Genomic DNA, 21,355 nt, shown 5'->3' on the forward strand with positions numbered 1-21,355 from the left:
ATGGCGAGACCTTTCGCGACTCTCTATATTTTCGTGACTTCGTCCATGATCATCGGATGCATGGCGAGACCCTTCGCGACTCTCCATGTTCCCGTGATTCCAATGTCGCACATTTTCGTCCGGGGCATGGTGAGTGCACCTGAAACTATTTCGGTACTCCTGTGTCTTACGTTCTCCCTCACTAAGGATGACGCGAGGCACTCCCCCACACCCTGCACTCCTGTCGTCGCACACTTGCCTATTGCCACTGGCAGTATGGCAAGTATCTCCTCTGCTTCCTTGACTCCCTCTCTCCCACTCCGGGCTGCTTTCGCCAGCTCCACAATGAGAGAGAATCCTGTTATCCTGGTCTCTCCATTCTGCTCCTGTTTCTAATCTTTTATTCTGAGTCTCTTCGGCAGCATCCCATTCTCTCAAATATTCCCTTAATTCCTTATAGGATTTCGGTTTCGGTCCCCTCAGATCCATCTGGCTTCTCTCCCTCTGTTCTGTCCAGGGACCCGTTGCTGAATCTAATGGGGTACTCCGACTCCTTGGTCCTAGCAACTGTCTTTGGGAATTGATCGTATTATTCCTACTCTCCATCTCTGCCCTTTCTCTGTCCCATCGTGCCTGTTCCTCCTGCTGGACTCCCTCTGGGTTGTAGATTGACACTATAGGACCTATGGTAACAGGTACTTGTAGAGCATCTGGCATTTGATACGACCTTGCATGCTGCGTTTCTGGCACCTTCTGGACCACGAATCTTCCTACTACTCTCTGTTCGGGACTAGATTGAGGTACTTCCTCACCTTTCTTGGAATCCCACTCTGTTACTGGGAGCGGTTTATATTCCCCCCATCTAGCTCCGTCCCCTTGCTGTAGTTCGGGACTTTCGGCTTCTCTGTTGTACGGGGGTGGTCTATCTGTTAATAGTCTCTCTATCAGATCCTCATCCGGCTCGCTATCCTCATCTTCTTCTAGAGGTTTCTTTTCTCCCGTAGCCTCTAGCATTGTGAACAGTTTGTCTGCTTCTATCTTTTGCACCCTCCACTTTTTAGCTTCATCGTCCCATTTAGCATCCTGCACTGCTTTTACCGATCGTCTCACTCTTTCTTGGCGTCTACTCACGCTCTTTTCGTGTGCTGCTCTAAACCATGCACTAAGGGCTTCGAACTGTGTTGGCCTCGGTAGAGGTCTCGTTGCAAGCATTACTGCTTTCAGTTGGTTCAATACTTCTAGCTTAAACGTTCCGTATCTCGGAAACGTCAGTTCCTTATTCCCTTCTGTTAGCTTATTCCACTCGGAGATCCATAATATCGAGTGTAAGCCTACATTCACTGCCATATGGTAAGCTGGTGTGCCTTCTGGTGGAGCTTCTTCTCCGGCATACAAGTTTCCTCTATCCCTCTTGAAGATCGCCCTTAAACGTTTAAAACACTTCATTTTCAAGAATCTACGATTTTCCTCTATTCTCTTCCTTATTTACGTCCCGATGACAAACCAACCAATCCCTACGCGACTCTCGCTAATCAGCCTATCCCAGCGCGACTCTACACTGACCGACCAATCTCAGCGCGGCTCTACGCTGACCGACCAATCTCAGCGCGGCTCTACGCTGACGTCACTCGTCCCCTCTGCAGCAGTTCCCCTCCTTTCTCAACTCGTCTCACGGTCTTGCATGCGTTTTCATTCATACGCCGAAAAATGACTACTTCCGTCCAAGCGATCACTTTTCTCTGACTGTACGGCCACAGTCTAACTGTAATTGTCACCTCAACTGACGAGACGTCTTTCCTCTCACGGTCAGACGCTCGCCTTAACTGATCTAGAAGGAACATAAATTCCCTAAAGAACCTCAGTCTACAAAAGAATACAATTAAAGTCAATTCCAAAATCAGCAGATTAAAAAAGCATAGACACAAAGTGGTTCCGTTGCGTCATCTACAAAAAGAATAAACAAGTTAATTCTGTCCCTACTCTGTACTAGGTGACATCCCTACTTCGCAAATTCCTTACCTAAAAAAGGTGTCAGCAGTTTGACTTCCAAAGAAGTTCAAACTCTCTTAGCCTCTAATGGTAACTTATGTCGAGAAGCAGTACCCTCTCTGCCTACCCATCCGCTCTCTAAGGGTCCTCGGCCTACTGCTCTCTCGCGCTCTGCTTTTTCTCTGCGCTCTGAGCTCTTCGCTAACTTCTCCTCCCCAGGGTGCTGTCCCTAAATACACAATCACAGTATGGGTGGAACGCCCCTTTGATGCCCACCACGTACTTTCCCCATGATGTCATTTCTAGCTCTTTCCATGGCTTCATCTCTTCGCGTCGTCCGTTAAGTTGACCCTTCTCCTTAGACGCCATCTTCGTCTTCTTGCTGGTGACTTCATTGACATTCCAATTGACACTTTCGGAGCAAAGTCTATCACCTCAACAGACCTTTATTCTTTACGACTATATTCTTAACCTCATTTGGTCCTGTGAACGGTCATTTCTAAACAAGACTCAAATTCCAAGCGTCTCTTATCACGTTTAGGCCATAAACTTCGTCCAACGTTGTCACCTTAAATCTAGCAAGACCTTTGACTCTTGTCTCGCACGTTCAGATCAAGGCTATTCACGACTCCTGTGAGCCTACTAAATTACATACAACGGACTACACTCCTGCGAACTCTTGGTCAGTTAGGTTAAAATCACACATGACCAAACCCTTTCTAACATTCCTACAAACTCCCTTCTACACAGTATAACCTTTAACACACATTTATATATAATCGAATTTAGCAAAGCAATGATTATAAGTGAATACATTCTACATATAACGCAACATTTATATTCTCGTGCTTACATAGTGCTATACATACTCTGCACATTTCGTCACTTTATGTTTCGCCGTTTTCTCCGTTTCATGATTACACACGTATATTCAGTTTTGCACGTTCTACTATTCTTAAGCATTTCTATTCATTTCTACATTAGCCCACTATGTATACGGGCTTCTCAACTCTAATACACTTTATAGAATAGTTACATTTCCTATTACATTGGTTACATCGGCTAACTTTACGCTACAAGTGTTAACTTCACATTATAGATTCTACGTTTATACGATATGCTTGTGAATATGGTACATACATATTTTTTATTCAAATTGCGCTCTCTCACATATATTCTGGCTGTTATATGAGTAGTTGCGCATGCAAGGGAAGTTTCTATAAACAAGGAAGGTTGTGAAACACTAGTAGGAGGGTCAACATGTTGAGCAACAGCTGAAGAGGAGAGTTTCATATGTAAGGTCTGTGTGTGTGAGTATCGAGTCTCACTGTCACCAAGCCGAGGCCATCCTGTAAGGTAGCATCTAAAATGTCAGCAGCTTTACACATCAAAAATTACAATCACTGTACAATAAATTCAGAGACTTTATTCAAAATGAAATAACCACAGAAAGCGCAAATACGTTTCACTGACGAATATGAGAGATTGAAATAGAAAGACCTATTTTGACCTGTGTTTTTAGAAAAGTACATGTAAGAGAGCGCTGCACAGGGAGAATTCAGTACTAGACCAATATTGAAGTTCCAGCTCGTCCTGTCTTTGGCCACTAGGGGAGAATCACTTACAGCCTTATTCATGAAGGCTAAATCGGCTCGCAAAGGGCCGGATTCTGAGAATCCGGCCCTTTGCGAGTGCGATTTTTGCTTTTGGGATTCAGCATCCCAAAAGCAAAAATCGCTAATTGCGATGTCGCAAATGTGCGAGGAAATGACATTTAAGGAATCTCTATTTGAGATTCCTTAAATGCTATTCAACATCCTATTTCAATTTGCGATTTCGCTATTTCTAGGCGCAATTTACCGCGAGGTCAGACCTCGCGGTAAATTGCGAAAACTCAGAAAAATGCATTTAAATGCATTTTTCTGAGTTGCATGTTACACACACACATGTCCTTTGGACATGTGTGTGCGCATCAACTGTTACAATTTGCATTTAAGGGGTGCTACAGGGTGTCCTTTGGACACCCCTGGCACCCTTAAAATCGCTATCTGATTTGCGAGTAGCAAATTGCTACTCGCAAATAAGGGATACTCCCCATTCATTCCTATGGGCCTTTTGGCCCATAGGAATGAATGGGGAGTTATTCCTTTTTTTGCGAGTAGCAAATTGCTACTCGCAAATAGAGAACATGTAGGAATCGCTATTTATTTAGCAATTCCTACATGAATGCCGTTTTGCGTGTCCTCAATAGCGAGTCGCTATGATTCGCTATTAGGGCCACGCAAAACGGCCCGTACATGAATCAGGCTGTTAGTTGGAAAAGGAAATGGTATTTCAGTGAGATGAGGTCACATTTTTTTAAACAATAAATTAACAAATATTAAATAACAATAAATACAAATTTCATTTTACAGTCCTTACAAAGTACTGATGAGTTACAAGGAAACGTAAGCATATTGCTTCTGGCCAGCCAGATGCATCTGTATTTGTATTGGGTTAAAAGGGGACCTCACTGTACTGTGAGACATAACATCACCTTTCATGAAAGGAGAGGACATAATTGACTCTCGTCGTTTTATAGAATGAATTGGTAACGTCCCTCTCCTTGAGTAGATTTTCAATCTTGTGTAAAGCTAGTTAATGCAAAGATGATTGCACCTGGTAGTTCATTTAAAGTTTTACTCAGTCCCACATTGTGAGAGGAATTACTTTTGATTTAACATGTTTACTGCAGAGAGGATGCCAGTTGTGAACAGTCTGTAAGGCTTTCTATCTCCTTCACCACCTCAATAATTGTTTGCGCCTGGTCTTGGTGGAGCACATGGGTAGCATTGGAGAGAAACTTCTCATGGAGGGATTCTTGGCTGAGGGGCTTCCTCCAGTGTCCATAGAAGGTGTCACATCTGCCAGTCACAATCTCTCCACTCTCCAGCAGCAGCACTACTTCCCCGTACATCTTGTCAAAGTTGGCCACATTGTCTTCAGGGTGCTCCACCACCACCTTCCTCAACAGGTTAATGATATCTGGTCTTCTAAGGCTGTCCTCACTGAAAGAAGAAATGCCCACCTTGCCATCCAGAAGGGCAGTGCAGGCGTTGAACTGGAAGGAGTGTCGTGCCTCGTGCTCGGACTCTGGGAAGGGCCTGTTGATATACTTGTAGACTGGGACCCTCAGAAGAACAGCGCGGATGTCAGCAGGGTTAAAGGAGCCCGTTATATTGGTGACTCTGTTTCTGACTGAGATGGCAGCGTCTGCCACCCAGTGCATGCCCAAGTGAGCTGGAAACCTCTTGAAGGCGATGTCTTGCTTCTCCAAGAGAAAGCTGTAATCTTGATCTGGCATTGCCAGGGACGAGGGCTGGTAGTCACCATAGAAAGCACTGAACCCCGAGCAGCCTGGCACATCGTCCAAGATAAGTGGGTTGGCTTCCATCCCACGAGCAGCTAGGAGTGCTGCTTCCATCCCAAAGCGGGTCGCATTGCCAATATGGAGAGGCTTGGCAAGAGTTGCAGCATTGGCCATAGGTGCCCCCGCCAGAGAGGCAGCGATCGCCAAAGCATGAGCACATTGTTTTGCATTCAGTGAAAGGAGCTTTGCTGTAGCAGCAGCACTGCCCATGGTGCCAACAACAGAAGGAGGGTGGAACCTGAAGGAGATACAAAGAACTGTGTCAGACATGGAATAGTGATCACACCAAAAAAAGTTTAGAAGAGGGGCAATGCTATCAATAAGTGTGAATTATGGTAAAATACTTAAAGCATGTCAGACATTATCGTGCAGTACGAGGAAAGGTAGAAAAAAAGGCTAGGATATAATCAAGCATTTGACACAAACAAATAATCTAGTTACAGTGAGCGGAAAAATAAATGTTACCATGTTTACATTATATTGTGTGCTATCCACATACATGATTTTGTTTGCATTAGATTCCTCTTCCGGATATTTATGCCCTTTGCCCCCATCAAGCACACAACATAACATGCTCTCTCTGTATGGATCTCACATATGACACAACGAATATTTCTATTCTCTTTCAGCATCTTAGCCTTGCTCTGGAGCCACTAGAGCCACTTATGGGTATTGTGTGTTGGCCATAGGATATTTCTGCCTTTTGTGGGCATCGTACAAACCTTTTAGGGATATTGCTGGCTTCATTGGAGAAACGCATGAGCCTTCCTTGCACCTCGATGCCAACATTAAATGCTAACAGAAAGTCTGAGCCGCTGGGTCGGAAGCCCAGTGGCAACATCTGGGAGGCAGCCATTAGAGCTGGCAGCACAGCACCTGACGGGTGAGTGGCAGGGTGCCAAGTGTCATCGAAGTCCATGGAGTGACTCTGTTAAAAGAGGAGTAGAGGATTAGAAGTAAGCATGGGCGGAAAATCCGTTTCGCTCGCGGATTTTGCGGATTTTCGGGAAATCCGCAATCCGCGAGATTTGCGAATCTCCCGCAAAATCCGCAAATCCGCGAGCAGCGGATTTTGCTCGCACTGCTCGCACTGTTCGCGTGAGTTCGCGTGAGTTCGCGCCCCGCGAATAAGTGCAAAATTGCAGAAATACGATCTTAGCAAAACTGAAAGTAACTACTTACCAGGTTCAAAAGTTCAGGCTCATCATTAGTAGCCATTTCCTGTAGTGCTTCCTGAGGGGCCCCTCCAGAGTTCAGTTGCCAGTTGAAACTATTATGTGACCCTGCTCTGAACCTCAGAATAGTTACACATATGCCACAACGGTCCTGAATTACAGCTAAGGGAGACAAGCAGGAGCCAGGCTGGAAGTTAAAATCCATTAATCAGCCCCTAATTCATTATTGTCAGTTGGGGCAGGGCAGGTGTTGTAACTAATTTTGCAACAATGAAAGCACTTAGCAAGTGCAAAAGATCACTAATCAGGGCGCACTAAGGAAGCAGGTGCCAGCTAAAAAAATATTCTGTGACACATTAATCAGCCCCAAATTAATTCAGGTCACTTGAGGCAGGGAAGGTGTGCTTTGCTTTGCCGAAAATAATGTACACTGGACAACCAGAGGGTGTGGTGATGAAACAGAGGGTGGCATGGGTGGGCCAGAGGGTGGCATGAGTAGTCAGAGAGTGGCAGTGGTGACAGAGAGTGGCAGTGATGAAGAAGAGTGTCCCAAACAGGCTGGACACGTAGAAACAACAAGTTCGCGAAACTTGCGACCCGACAGGTAAGTTCGCAATTTGCGAAAGTGTACAAAACCCTCGCGAACTGGCAGAAACACGGGCGAACACAAAAAAAAAAAAATCCGCAAATTCGCGGGAATTCGCGGATTTTGCGGATTGCGAATCCGCAAATCCGCAAAATTCGCGAACGCGAGATCCGCAAAATTCGCTCATGCTTAATTAGAAGGTACTTAAAGATGGGTGTGTCAGGAAGTGAAGATAAGCAGAACAATAGTGTCATCAACCTATGGACACAATTTAAATAAGTGTAGGATCCATATTCTAATATTTTGTTGAGTGACTGTGCCATTGCCCAATACATACTCTTTACAGGAGTGGAAACAGACAAGGTTTAACATTGGCGAAGACAACATTTAACTAAACTTCTCACAAACTCATCGCTCTTAGTCTGTGATTGATGGATAAAATGATAGCTTTCAAAATCCTTACCGCTACTCCATTGACATATGCAGCTAGCGTAGGTGGGAGTCTCAATCCTTTCCTTCCGTACACAGAGCTGATGGCAGACAAGGAGAACATGTCCTGTGAGAGACAGAATTAAACATGAACATGACAGAAGTAAATCATGGTGAATTTTGTGACTTTGTCTGTCTCTCTTCTTACCTATGCTTATGGGTTGATGGTCCTGCTGTCATTCTAGAGAGTTATTTAATGGGTGAGGGGTTCATGGTGTGTTGCTTGGTTAGATCCAAGATTTGGATAATAACGGTAAAATCTCATGGTGATACTGAACAACTAATGTCTCAAAGGGGGTTTCATCAAGGGATGGTTTGAACCATGAGATGTTGTTTTAAGTCAATGTCTCCTTTTCTCTTTGAGTAGTTCAAGGCCATGCTAACATTTTGAGTCATTGCAGGGTGTTTTAATGCTTGTGTGCTACAAGATGTGCTGTTCATTTTGCTACCACACTCACCTTAACTGGCATGACTCCTGGGTGATGGTGCCCTCTGCTTATGTACAGGGTGGTTATGGAAGTGTAGTCCTTGGTGTGCGTTTTTGATAGGCCTGGGCGGTAAATTCTGTTCCGCTCACGGAATTCAGGTAATTTTGCATGCCCAAAATTCGGCGATCCACTGCTTTGTGGAATTTTTTGCTTGTTCGCACTTTCAAAATGCGTGTTCACAAGATATTTCCCCCCGAGTATGCAAACAGCGTTCACGAACAGGAAAAAAGCATCGCGAACGAGTGAAACAAGAATTTCAGCTTGCTCGCTGAGATTTTTAGCGTTCACAGAGCTTTGCATAGCACGACTATGCAAATTCCCCCCACCCCTACTTTTTAGCTTGGAACCTGTCTGCTTTTAACTCATAGGGTCTCAAGGACATTATGGCCTAGTAGGTTTTTAATTGCTGGGTGGCGAATGGTGTGCTTGCTTTGGCCCATGTGTCAGGCTGGATCAAAGGGAGATGATGGACATTGCTGGAATAGAGGCCTTTAATGGATGGATTTTACATTGGTGTTCTTTGGTGTGTTCCATGTTGTGGTGCTTGTAACTTTTTACATGGAAGGATTGCAAAAATACAGAGACAAAAAGGGGTTTTTAATTGTTGTATTTTGCAGAGTGTAATGCTTTGTGTGTTCAATGTCTCCTCTTACCTGGCATTATCCCAGGGCGATGTTGAACACATGGGTTGCGCTTCCCACCAGTCCAACGCCGATGCTGTCCAGGATCATACGTTTGCTTCGGTGCCGCACGGTTTGGGAAAGGTGATCTGTCTGGACTCCATGTATGAATGAAGCAAAGCTGCTAGTGACCGCCTTCTCCAGGGGGCTCCCCTCCAACACTGAATGAAGAGAAGAGACAGGATCAGAACTACAAGCGCTCTGGGCTGGCATCAGGCACAAATCCAGATGATTCAGACGAGAACCAGATGTTGTTTTTATGGGACAATCACTACCCAGGACTCTTGGAGTTCTAGACTGATAGCAGACTCAAACCAGTAACTGGAACCATGGCATAAGGAACCCACGTCAGGGTGAGTGGCATCAGAACCAGTAAGTGGGCCCAGGGTATACTGAGCGGCATCAGAGCAGGAAGGGTGGCATCAGAACAAGTAACTGGGCCCATGGGATAAAGAGTGGTCCAGGCCCATCAAGAGTGGCATCAGAACAAGTAACTGGGCCCAGGGTATACTGAGAGGCATCAGAGCAGGGAGAGTGACTCCAGAACCAGCAACTGGGACCAAGATATAGCGAGCGATCTCAGACCAGGGGAGGGGACACCAGAGCCATTAACTGCGTACAAAAAATACAGCGTGACCTCAGACCATTGGCAGTGAGCACACACAGACACTTACCTTCCACCGCCACTGTGTGCACCTGCCTGGACAGCCTGAGGATGGCGTGTGGTTTCTGGAAGAAGGGAGAAAGCAATATTAGTCGAGTTGTTTCATTGTATAAGAACATGGAAGGGACTGGACAGGGCTAAAAGAGAGGAACACAAGGCAACAGAGTCAAGAACGAGAAGAGGACAGAGAAGGGGGAATAACAGAGGAGAGATCTGAGGGTTTTCACAGCTTGCAAGTGCAATCTGTCAAACTGCAGTCCAAGACTGGCAAACGAGTGACTTCAGCCTGGCACATGAGCAGGCTCTGCCTGGCATTTATCAATTCAAGGTTGAAACATGAGTTGCCCCAGCATGGCACATTGCGTGACATATCAGCAGGTATACTGCCACCAGAAGGGGAGATCTCTACACTCTTGGCCTTGATCTCCAACTCCCTCAATACTCTCTCATGTTCAAATTTCATCTTCATCATCTCAAATTCTAACTTCTTGTTCTCTAGGTCCCTCTGACCTTCCATCTTGAGCCTAGCCATCTCCATATTATGCCGCCTATCTCTCTCCCTGTCCTTCATCTCCTCTAGAGATAGACCCCTTGAGGACACACTCGTGCCCGGGCTAGACAGCGCTTTTTCACCAACCAAACCTACTACTTCTATTTGCTGCTCTCCCACAGTCTCTCCCTCCTCCCCAGGCCCTTCCACATTCTTGGGAGCATCCCTGGCTTCTAGCCAGGCCTTCAGGGCTTTGTAAAACTCCTCTCTCTTAGTGAGGCCTGTGATAGGGACTGTGAACTTTTTACAAAAGAACTTGAGCTGCTTGGCATTGTAGGTATCTATTCTCTCTTCTTCCCAGGAGAGATCCTCCGAGTCATTGGATCTGGGCTTGCCCATTGTAGAAATAACTAGTGATATCAATCAAAAATAGAATCAAAAAATCTCAAAAATGTATGTGGTTGCATTATGGTCTGCACTCACTAGTAGTGTACACTATAATTACTGTATGCGATCACAAATGCAAGTCCAGATCCTCACCGCTGATGACCAATGTTAGAAATGGGGGTCTCTAGTTGGCAGTGGCTGGCCACAGTCCAAGTAGGGACCCTTCTTCCTAAGTCCAAATAAGGGGGCTACACCCTTTGATAACCCCTGCTTAACCCTGTGGTAACGTAGCACGAGCAGCTAGGCTTATCTCAGAGGCAGTGTGTAAAGCATTTATGATCATACACAGTAACACAGTGAAGGACACTACAAAGGGACACCACACAAGTAGTTATAAAAAATAAAGTTAACACAAGACCAATAACGGTAAAATGCCACAATACTGGAAAATGGGGATACTCTTGAAAAGCTGGAAAAAGAGTTCAAAGGGTTCAAATAGGGATTCAGTTCAAAGCAGTGGTCTCTGCGACCCTCTTACTTACAAAGTACTTGGATTCTTGGCAAAACCATCAAAATGTCGCAAAGGAGCTGTATTGATGATTTTCCCCACGCTAGGCCGGCGATGCGTTGAATCCTTGCCGCAAGGGAGGATGATGTGCCAGGTTGCTGGTGCGTGCGGGACAAAGCTACAGATTTCCTCATGCTAGGCCAGCGATGCGTTGTATCCTTGCCGCGAGGGAGGATGATGCGCTGATCCTGTTGTGTGTGCGATCTTGTTGCGATGAAAGAAAATGGCGCCCCGCGAGGGAGCGACCATCCGGGTACGAAGCGAGGAAAATGGCAGGTGCCCTACGTCCGCGCTGCGATGATCTCGATGCGATGTTCCGTGGTCAGCGAGCCTTCAAAAAGCCTGCAAATGTGTGATGCAATGATCTCTGGGGTTAGCGAGCACTCTGGGGCCCGCAAGCGTGCGATGCAATGATCTTTGGTTTCCGAGCGATTGGCGGCAGCAGCGCATGGATTCTTCTTACGCTCTTCCGCTGCGGCGGCTCACAAACGGCGTTAGCGACGATTTTCAGCTTTCTCTTCTCTGTAGTAGAACTAGAGGCCCTGGAACTCACAGGGGCCTCACCAGCAGATAGAAATCCTCGCTGGGAGGAATCAGGAGGCTGGTGGGAGAGTCAGATTTGCCTGTGACTCCAGCAGGAGTCTAGCTCTCTTCTAGCCCTTGGGTGATTGCTTAGCAAAAATAAAAGTCTCTCAAAAGTCCTTTTCCCTCTTCTTCCCAGTCCAAGGGGAATTACTGAAGGCAAATTCAAGAAACAGCACACAAGGACAGTCCTCTCCTGCAGATTCCTTCAGCAACACGGACAGAGGTTCCTCTTGACATCCAGGAGTGGCAGGTTTGAGGTACACTTTACAAGCTACTTCTGTGGGTGGCGCAAACCAGCGCTGCAGGCCCACCAGCAGCATTTGGGTTACCAGCCCTGGGCACACACAGGCCACACTACTAGGGACTAACAGGTAAACCAAATAAGCCAATCAGGGATATACCAATTCACAGTCATATTTACACAGGAAGCATTTGGCTGTGGCACTGAATGGCAGTGGCACAGCGCCCAGAGCATCTAATAACAGCAAAAACAGAGGAAACAACAGCGAAAAATGGAAGGAAGACCCACGCCAATGGTGTCAGGTCTAGTACGCCCGCACACTGCACCTTTTGGACAAGCCTAGCAGGAGTCTGGCAGCAGAGTTTTGCACAACCTGCAATTTACCTAAGAGGTAACGCAGGATGTCAACATACAGGGCATTAGCGTAGTCCAGGCAGGATAGAATTAAAGCGCGGACCACTGTTTCTTTAGCAGGTCCTGGAAGAAAGGGGAGAAACCATCTCAGGGCTTTTAAAGTGCCGAAACTTGTCTCGACAAGTTTCTTAACATGTGTGGAGAAATTCAGATTCTCAGAGTACCAAATCCCCAGATTTTTAGCAATATTGTTCCCTGCACTAGGCAGGGGGAAGCCTGGGGGCCACAACTTAGCTCTAAAATCGACCGGAGAGGTCCCATACATGAGAAGCTCAGACTTCCCTTCGTTACACTGCAGCTGAGCCTGGGCCAGCCAATGGAAAACAGAGGCAAGACAGTGTTGCGCCGACTGATATATCGTCTCTACCCCAAGAAAACAAGCTCTCCCAATGATTCGGCCAGAAAAACCAGCGGAGTAACATAGATGTTAAATGTATGCATGTGTTGGAGATGGTGTTTGAGAGTGATTTGGTGTGCTGTGTTGTTCTCGTGGTGTAACATTGTTGTGCAGTAGACATAAGGAAGTGAGGTTGTGAGGTGTGCCACATTGCTTAATTATGTTTACTTTGCGTGTGTTTAAGGCAGAAGGTGTATGAGTTAAGGGTGGTGGTGCAGCATGTGAGTCATGTAGGAAGGCTCTAAATTGTCCAATGGATGAAAGGTGGTTAGAAGAGAGCTGCTGCGTTGCTCTATCTGTGATAAGTGTGGTGGAAGGGAGAACGCTTGGCATTGGAGTTTGTTCCTTTGTGTGGTTTGAAAGATGGGTGTATGTTTGTATTTTGTGATGGTAAGTATTATGAGGGGTTTGTTGTGTCCTTCACGGCAATGAGGACACAGGACTCTGTGGTGTCAGCAGCAATACTTTATTCGTGACCATTCCTTTCCCCAGCCCTACTCTAACTGTCCCTCTATCTCGTCCCTGGCTCCTCCCCTTCCTGTTCCTCCCCATCTCCTCCCACCAACCACTAGAGTGCTAAGTAACATTCTTACATCTCCCCTTTTCTTGAACAAATGCAAAGTCAATCATGCTGGCGACAGCTTGCTACCTCAGTGAGGGTGTGAACATATTTACAGTTCTTCAATCGACCGTGCATATTTTCAAATGGTTTGTTGCAGTTTCCAATAAGCTTCTGAGTTCTTGCCTCCAGACTCAACGAGATTATTGGGTCTTGGCCGAACATTACCAGCCATGTCACTCTCACTAACTAGGGTCCTCACCGGATTGGCAAAGGCGTCTTTGACTGCAGATGGGCGATTTTTAGAAATGTGACACATTTATCGCGATCCACTCATTTCAGACTCTGACGCGATCATAGTTCTCTCTTGTTGGTTGATTATCAATGGCCCAGCTCGATAGCGGCAGTCTGTCTTCATTTGTGGCTCTGGTTTGACTGACACCTGGTCTCCTTCATGAGTGGGTGGTGTTCTAGCTCTCTTCCGAGCATCCGCATGTGATTTTATTTCATTTTGTCTTCTCCGGTCAGGGGCAGCAAGGTTCTCATGTTCAAAGTCATGCATCTCAGATTGAGAGTCATTATCTAAAGTGGGTATCCTGATTCGGTTCTGGGACTCATTTGCTGGCTCTGTTTGTCTCACCCACTCCCACTCGCGTTTGGGAATGTTGAACTCTTTGACCATCCGGGCATGTGCATGTTCCTCTCTCATCCCCCTTTTTTTTTAGAATGATCTATCTCTGTCAACACATTTTGCCTTCCTTGCAGAGTGATGAGATAGTCCTTTCCTAACATGATGGGTAATGTCCCATATATTCGTTTTCCTTCTGCAAGCCCTTTGAGTCAGCCTCACTGACCCCATCAGGGGTGACGGTATATTATTTATGTCTTGATATAACTGTGACTGACAGGACATGTTGCGTGGCGGGGTGATCGAATATTCGGAGTCATCGGCATGAGATATGTTGCTCTGGACGGGTAGAACGTTCTCTGTTTTCCTTGTGCATTCAGGTGATCGATGCCATGGGTGTTTTCGTGACCTTGATTCTGTGGACCGAGTGATTGTACAGAGATGCCTTCTGAATCGGAGGAGTCTTTTACTGGTTTCCTTTGAGAACGTTCTTTTGGGTGTGTCTTGACTGGTAAATTTCTTGAGCTGGTAGGCTGCGACGAACTGCTCTTGGAGTAGGAGCTATCTTTGGGACATTTCTTTGGGTGCATCTCTCGAAGGGTCTTCTGTGTTATTGCCATGGAGAGATTGTTTGATAGCCACGCGTTTATTTCTTTTGTTTGATCCCAGGGCATTTTGTCTCTGCCTCTCTTGTATGATGTTAATTGTCTCCTCTCAATTTCCTTGTTGTCACGGGTGTCTTGAGGGTATTTGCCTACCCCTTTCCGGTGTCTGAGTTAATCACCCCGTCTTATGTGGTTTGTTTCTTCTTCTCGCTTGTTGGGTGCACTGACGCCTGTGCCATGGGTGTGATGTATCCCACTGTTTGATGCTTCTTCAGACTCGTCTACGAAATGTGATGAACAGTGAGTTGCTCGGGTGTGTTCATGTACCGGTTGCCAGGGTTGGCATGACTGGTCCAGTCTTCTGTAGTTTGTCTTTCCTTCACACTTGTTGAGCAGGCTGTCATCTGTTCCATTTGTGTGGTCTGTCCCACTTGATGCTTCTTTAGAATAGTTTGTAACGTTTGTTGAATGACTCCTTGAAGTTGAACGACTCCTTGAGGTTACATCAGTGAGGCTGTCATAATCCTGTATCATCCCGGTCTTTTGTTTGCCATACTCCACTGTCTTTTGTATGGTTGAATCAGAGTATTTCATGTCACTTTGTCTCTCCTGCTGTCTTATCTCTAATCTGCCTTTGCCCTCCCTATGTCTAGTTTTGTTGTTTCTTGGGCTTTATTCACAGATATGAGAGATATCTCCTTTCTTTTATCTTCCTTTCTTGCATTAAGGTGCAGTTCTCTTGATAATTCTCTTGCTTTGACCCGCTCTCCAGCTTCGGCCCTCCTGATGATCTCCTTTAGCGAGAACTGCCTTTGAAGGATCTTGTGCTTTGTGTCAGGTATTGAACAGCCTTCAATTACCCGGAGTCAAATTGCTTCCTCATTTGTGAATGTGTTGAAATGGCAGCCTTGTACCAGACTTTGCAACCTTCTAATGAAGTTTGCTAATGATTCCCCTGGTTCCTGCTGTGCTGCTTTGAAGATGATGCGTTCATGATCCAAGTCTTCCTTTGTGTTGAAATGGGCACATAGTGTCTCCTTCAGGTTTTCATATGTCTCTGTGTCCTTTGCTGAAAATGTTCTGATTAGGCATCGGCCTTCATGACCCACCAGCTGAAGTAGTAATTGCAGACGATTTCCATCTCTTCGCTCACCGGTTGTTGCAAGAAATTAATCCAGTGACGCCAGCCACCGGTTCCATTTGGGACCCAAACTCTGGATGCCGGTCTGTGTCACTGGGGGTGGCCCTTCAATGCAGGGGTTAGATTTTTGTGTTTCTTTTCCCACCAACATGATGGAGGAAAGTTCTAGTATGATAATGTCACAGGACTGCTCACTTTGCTTTCTGTATTATTCGCTGGCCCTCTTCTGCCGAGATCTTGCGTATCGTTGTTTTCCTTTGATTTTGGGAAAACTCACTCACAGGTGACCACTGTGTTTTATCCACCAGTTTCACCTTTCCTTATAAAGATGTTCCAGCTTTTATGTTGGTCTCAGTAGGCTTCAGTGAGTTAGGCTTGGATTGCCGGAGTTCAAAATGGTCGCCACTCAGCTGCAGGTGATTTATGCTTCCTCAGCACTGGTGTTTGGCGATGTCGACATCTTGTTCTTTTTCTCAAGGTTACTAGCCACTGTGGTTGATGAGAGATAGCTTCCCTGACACTTGTTTACTCGTGTTTCTAGATCATTTATGTTCTTTCTCCCTTTAGTTTCAGTTACTTATCTTCACTTGGTGCTGAAAATTTATTTTGGGACTTGCACTTGCTCATGCTTGTTACACTCGGGACTTGCATTTGCTTGTGCTTGTCGCTTTTGAGACTTGTATTTGCTTGTGCTTGTTGCATTTGAGACTTGCATTTGCTTGTGCTTGTTGCCTTCAGGTCTTGTCTCTACTTATGCTTATTGCTTTCACGATTTATATTGGCTCGTGCTTGTTGCCTTCAGGATTTGCCTTTCCTAGTGCTTGCTGTATTTAAACTTTGCATTTGCCTGTGATTATTGCATTCAGAATTTGCATTTGCTTATGCTTGTTGAATTTGGCTCCTGCACTTGCTTGTTGACTTTATCTCTTGCCTGACTTTAAAATGGCCGCCTAATGTTCCTGATAGGGGATGGGAGCAGGCGCCTGACTCCAAGATGGCCGCCGCCGACCTCAAAATCTCGTTTTTTTCGAGATTTGGTCTCCGGTCTTCTTCTCCCGGCCTCTCCGACAGCAGACAAGCACTCACTGGCGTGAGGATCACCGCGCTGGCTCCCGGATCCAGGCTGCACTAGGGACCGGTGTGGCCTCCCGTTTTCGCCACTATTCTCCCTCAGCAGCACCACAGGCATCCAGTGAGGCTCAGGGCACACTCGACGTTGGCATCTTCACGCTTGCACAGCTGGGGTGGGCACCCAGACTTTAGAGCCCAACCGCGCTGCCAGGGCACGCTTCGCCCGACCTCCAGGTCACAGTGCTTCGTTCTAGGTACACTGCACTGCCGGCGCCGATTCTTCTCCAGCACACGTGCAGGGGGGCCACGCTCGTTGCACCTGCAACTTTAAGCGCGCACCACCTCAGGAACCAGGTCACTGCTTTCGGGGATTAGCGCACTTGCCTAGCGCAATCTCCCATCCCACTCTCGTCGCCATTTGTCTTGTCCTTCAAGGCGTTGAGGACACAGGACACGGTGGTGTCAGCATTAATACTTTATTCATGACCATTCCTTTCCCCGGCCTTACTCTAATGCCCCTCTATCTCGTCCCTGGCTCCTCCTCTTCCTGTTCCTCCCCCATCTCCTCCCACCAACCACTAGAGTGCTGAGTCACATTCTTACAGTGTTGCGCTTTGATGATCTTGTTGTGCTGGTGTGCTTAATATGTTTTGTTTTGAGGAGTAGTGAAAAGGGTGCTGGTGTATTTGTTGCAATAGATTTGGTTGTATAGTATTGTTTGAGAGAGGAGGCTGTAAGGTAGATGGGGTGGTATGTGTTTATGAGTAAAGTGTATATTGTGTGTAGGAGGGAAGGAAGTAGAGGTAAGAGTGTTTGTCCTAGACTGGTTTGTTGCAAGAGTTGAAAAGTGTGGTGGTGTGCATTGTATGTGTTGTGCGTTAGTGTTATTATGGTAAAGGGAAGAGGAGGGTATTAGTTGGACAAATGATGGGAGGCTGGTGGGTATGTGTGGTAGTTATCATAGAAGGGTGTATAGATGTCGTTATGTTGGTTTGTAGTATATGCTGGTATATTAATTTGTGCATAGGGTTGTGTGTGGTGTACATTTGGTGTGAGTGTATTTCTATGTTTGTGGATGTGGATGGTGTGGGGTGGGTATCACTGAATGGGAACATGGGCAGCATTTCTGGCTCTGGTCCCAAGCAGTCTGGAACAGGGTCAAACAGGCAACTGCACTTGTCCACTCTGCCCTTAGCATCTACGCCTGGGCTGAGACTAGGCCTGGGCGTTAAATTCCGTTCTGCTCACGGAATTTGCAGAATTTGGGTAATTTTGCGTTCCACGGAGAACACCAAATTGCCCTATATTCTGCCTTCTGCGACTTCGCGCAATTTTTTGCTTGTTTGTGTTCTCAAAATGCGTGTTTTCAAGATATTTCCCCTTAAGCACGCACACAGCGATTGCAAACAGGAAAAAAGCATTGCGAACAAGCAATTCCGCATGTTCGCGGAATTTCTGCGTGTTCGCGGGGATTTTTTACTGTTTCACTGAGATTTGCGAAACGCAATTACGCAAATTCCGCCCACCCCTAGCTGAGACACCCTGAGCCTGTGCTTTTATATCCCTAGTAATCAGGTGACCCCTTCAGCCAATGGTAACTCTAGCCCTAACACCATCTAATCGCAACACTTCCCCTAAAATCTAGAATCAGTAGGAGACCAGGACCTTGAAGCCAATCTTACCCCAGTCCAAGCGCCATTGATCTGTACGTCCAATAGAGGTCCTAGCCCTACCAGTAGACCCAACCCAAGTCCAGCAACCAATCACACCAGAAGCCTTAATCGCTACTTCCAATTAAAGGCCTAACCCTAGCCCTAGTCCCACCCTAGTCCCAACAACCAATAACAGAGGTAGCCCTAGTCCCTACTGCCAATAGAAATCCTTACCCTAGCCCTAGTCCCAGCCCTACATTGATTGAATCACAGACCCAGAAACCAATCAGAGCCCTCAAATACCCAACCAATGAGGACACTAACCCTAATCCAATAGAAACACCAAACAGTGTACACATGTACCAAACAATAGCAGACTATAAAAGTTCCCAGCTACCTCAGACAAAGGTTTGCTGGCCAGGGAATTGGAAACTGCTGCTCTATTCAGAAATCTCCTAGGAGACAGTCTCAATCTACACTTTGGACGTATGCAGGTAAGGGCCTAACAAACTTGTCCTCTAACAATAATGTTTGAATACAACTTTACTCCCTCTCCTGGCCAAAAAACGCAGCTTAACCCTTTCGATGCTGATGACGAGCTCAGCTCGTCATGATGCACAGTTGAGCTGTGCTGATGACGAGCTGAGCTCGTCATGAATATAGCCTAAGAGGAATTTCCAGCACAGGGGGGGGAAACGCCTAGCAGCCAAGGTGTTAAACAGCTCACAGCAGATTACTGCTGTTTTAGAGCACCCTCTGTTATAGAATATCCCTGTTGCTGGGGAGTAGGGCTGGTTTCACTCACTTGTTAACACAAAATGGTGGGCTGGGGGTGCTCTGCTTAACATACATGTCTTAGTGCAGAGCAAAGGAGAAATTTGGAGGGAAAAACTGATAGTCATGGGGAGTGAGAGGGAAAAACTCCAGAGTTTGGACTGCAAATCCCACAATTCAAAAGGTTAAATGGAAGCAGTCACGGGCAGGAAAAACCACAAATTTAAACAAAAAAATGGGATAAATTCTGCAATCATGGGCAGGTTAAAGCTACAATTTTAAACTGTAACAACCACAGGCAAAGACAGTTAAAAAAATTCAGTGGCACACACATGGCATGAAGAATACAAACAACAAACCTTTGTTATAGGAGGCAGTAAGTATTTAGTCCCATCATCAGTCCATATCAAATATTAACATATTTTAAAACTAAAGTATTTGATACAACATTTGAGAAGCTCCCCAATAATTGTGAGTAGATTCACAATGAACTGAAACACCAAAGAGTACTCATCTCCAAATTTCTCAACCTGTAAATCAAATACCCAGGATGATATGCTTCTTAAGGTAAAGTTGTATTAGAGATGCTGACTTATTAGAAATAAATTAACAAATCATCTGCATACATGAGGACTAATGTTTGTCTGACTAGAATCACATTCAGTTTAGCATGCAAACTGTGTCTATATTATCCCGACAAAGCTCAATAGAGATAGGAGATTGCATACAGTACAAAGGGCAATCCAATCACGAATGCATGTAGGAGAGGATCAAAAAGCCCCACTTCCCACCTCTCTTTATCATCAGTAGGTTTACTATATGCAATTCTAAATATTGGTCAGTAAGTTTGATTGAGTAGAGTGGCTCACAGAATAGGTTGGCAAAATGTCTGATTTTCTGTGTATTTTCCACGTTTGATTAACAATATGCTCCACTTTCCAGCACACATGGCACCAGTTTGTGAGCACTTGGGATTTAGAAATTCCACAGTGGTGCAAACTGTATGGCAACAGCCGTAAAATGTTGACATTTAAAATGTGTGCCATGATTGGATCAATCTTTGGTACTTGTTCAGATACATATATTCTGGCTGTTATATGAGTAGTTGCGCATGCAAGGGAGGGTTCTATGAACAGGGAAGGTTGTGAAACACTAGTAGGAGGGTCAACATGTTGAGCAACAGCTGAAGAGGAGAGTTTCATATGTAAGGTCCGTGTGTGAGAGAATCGAGTCTCACTGTCACCAAGCCATGGCCATCCTGTAAGGTAGCATCTAAAATGTCAGCAGCTTTACACATCAAAAATTACAATCACTGTACAATAAATTCAGAGACTTTATTCAAAATGAAATAACCACAGAAAGCGCAAATACGTTTCACTGACGAATATGAGAGATTGAAATAGAAAGACCTATTTTGTCCTGTGTTTTTAGAAAAGTACATGTAAGAGAGCGCTGCACAGGGAGAATTCAGTACTAGACCAATATTGAAGTTCCAGCTCGTCCTATCTTTGGCCACTAGGGGAGAATCACTTAGTTGGAAAAGGAACCGGTATTTCAGTGAGATGAGGTCACATTTTTTTAAACAATAAATTAACAAATAATAAATAACAATAAATACAAATTGCATTTTAAAGTCCTTAGAAAGTACTGATGAGTTACAAGGAAACGTAAGCATATTGCTTCTGGCCAGCCAGATGCATCTGTATTTGAATTGGGTTAAAAGGGGACCTCACTGTACTGTGAGCATAACATCACCTTTCATGAAAGTAGAGGACATAATTGACTCTGTTTGTTTTTTTTTTTTTTTTTTTAAACATTTTTATTGTTTGCAAGAAGTGACAAGGTTCATGACAATTCAATTCCATACTTAACATACCAATACAATTGATACGAACAACAAATAAAATTGAGGAATGGAAACAATATAAAGCAATCCGTAAATCAAACCTCACATTGACTCTACTATTAACGTAATAAACTACTAAAACAGAAAAAACAGACTAGGCCTAATCACATCTCTTGGCCATCAAAAAAGTTCTTCCATATCTTTTCTTTTCTCCGAAAAGCTTTAGGACCTCTAAGCTTAGCTAAAGAAAACTCCATAGTTCTAATTTCATACACCAATGATAGCCAATCTGCAACCTTAGGGGGTTCTTTAGATATCCAGACCCTAGCTACAATTAATCTAGCACATGCTAGCAAAATCGTTAAAAGATCTTTGTTGGGACAGTTCCTATCTTGAATATCTAACAAAACCATTTGTGCCGTAAGATCCGTTGAACTTATTTGATTAAATTGAAGATGGTAAGATATGCGACTCCAAAAGTTGGAAAGTGCGGGACAGGAGAATAACATATGTTCAATTCCAGCCGCGGCAGTATTAC

At 45.3% G+C, this 21,355-nt stretch overlaps 1 pseudogene; it reads right to left on the reverse strand.

The window, feature by feature from the left end:
- Positions 1-4,693: 4,693 nt before the first annotated feature.
- On the reverse strand, positions 4,694-13,171 carry LOC147728163 (cis-aconitate decarboxylase-like; annotated as a pseudogene).
- Positions 13,172-21,355: the final 8,184 nt, after the last annotated feature.

Source organism: Lissotriton vulgaris, chromosome 3_1, assembly GCF_964263255.1.
Source record: "Lissotriton vulgaris chromosome 3_1, aLisVul1.2, whole genome shotgun sequence".
Taxonomy (NCBI): domain Eukaryota; kingdom Metazoa; phylum Chordata; class Amphibia; order Caudata; family Salamandridae; genus Lissotriton; species Lissotriton vulgaris.